We start from the raw sequence: 1,550 nt of genomic DNA, 5'->3' as shown, positions 1-1,550 counted from the left end.
AACATTTTAAGTCAGTCTGACATTTCACACGCAGTTTTCAAATATTCTCGTCCCACCCCAGCCTTAACATCGTCAGGCGGCTCGTCTGCTAAAGAAAGAAAAGGTAGATTAGGCCACTTCTAAGATTGCTTCCAGCCCTGACACTCTAACCTCCTACAAAATCTCAAAGGCTTTAAAGAGATTGTAGATGAGTGACCTTTTGTTGGAGTAAGTGCTGGAAAGGGGCTAGGAATATACTGTCAGCTGTTAGAAGGGAAGGAAGCTCTGGAACATTTTTTAAATTATGAAACCTTCTTCTTTTCTAAGTAACCTCACCCCAGAGGCATTCCCCAGCTAGTGTCTTATCTATTTATATTCTGGGAACCCTATCTAAATGAAGCTTCCACACCAGGTTTAAATGGTGATGGGGTCTGGACGTTCTGGATTGTTTCTCTCCACCCCCCAGCCCCCCCACCCCAGCCAAATGCCTTGACATGAAACTCCATTATTACAATTCATGTATAAAACACTAAGCTTAGGGTGCCTGGGTGGCTCAGTTGGTTAAGCGACTGCCTTCGGCTCAGGTCATGATCCTGGAGTCCCGGGATCGAGTCCCGCATCCGGCTCCCTGCTCAGCGGGGAGTCTGCTTCTCCCTCTGACCTTCCTCCCTCTCATGCTCTCTCTCTACCATTTTCTCTCTCTCTCTCTCTCAATAAATAAATAAAAATCTTCAAAAAAAAAACAGAAACAAAAACACTAAGCTTAAAGGTATGGTGACCATATATTGAACCCAGAAGTAGAACTTGTGATCTGACACAGGTTTGATGATGCGACAGAATATTTGCCATCAGGAGGATCCCAGCAAGTCTCCGGTCTTGTGGGAGATGAAAGGAACCAGGTAGCAGGTTTGATAGGAAGACTGGCAGAACCAAGGATTTTATACCCACTTATACCCAATCAAGCTGTCCTCCAGGTGCACATAAACACTTCTGGAAAAACCTAGTGGGGATAAGTTTCATTTAACCAAAAGAGAACTAAGAAAACTTCAACAAGAGGTCTGATGATGAGCATTTGATGTATTTCACTGCAGAACTAAGAATAAAACAAGGCTTGGGAAATAGGTGGAAGAATGGTATGTGAACAAAATAAAAACAAGGCCACTAACATAACATGAGAAGAAGAGATAAAGGAGAAAGTAGAAAAAAGATGATTGACTCTGAAAAAAAAAGGATGCAATTTTAAACTAAAAGGGTATAAAACAGGAACTAGGGGTACTAGAAAAGATTTTAGAACAAAGATAACTGTTATATGCACCCGCATTCATTGCAGCATTATTTACAGTAGCCAAGACATGGAAGGCAGCAAAGCATCCATCAGAAGATGAACAGATACAGAAAATGTGGTGTATATGTACGTATATTCAACAGAATGTTATTCAGCCATTAAAAAGAAGGAAATCTTGCTAGCTGCAACAACATGAATGGACATTGAGAGCATTATGCTAAGTGAAATAAGCCAGACATAGAAAGGCAAATACCATGTGAGCTCACTCATATGTGGAACCTAAAAC

This window comes from Eumetopias jubatus, unplaced genomic scaffold, assembly GCF_037043125.1.
Source record: "Eumetopias jubatus isolate StellerSeaLion01/CBP00866 unplaced genomic scaffold, mEumJub1_p1.0 scaffold_13, whole genome shotgun sequence".
Classification (NCBI taxonomy): Eukaryota; Metazoa; Chordata; class Mammalia; order Carnivora; family Otariidae; genus Eumetopias; species Eumetopias jubatus.
The sequence above is the reverse complement of the archived record's forward strand: the minus strand, read 5'-3'. Positions refer to the sequence as shown.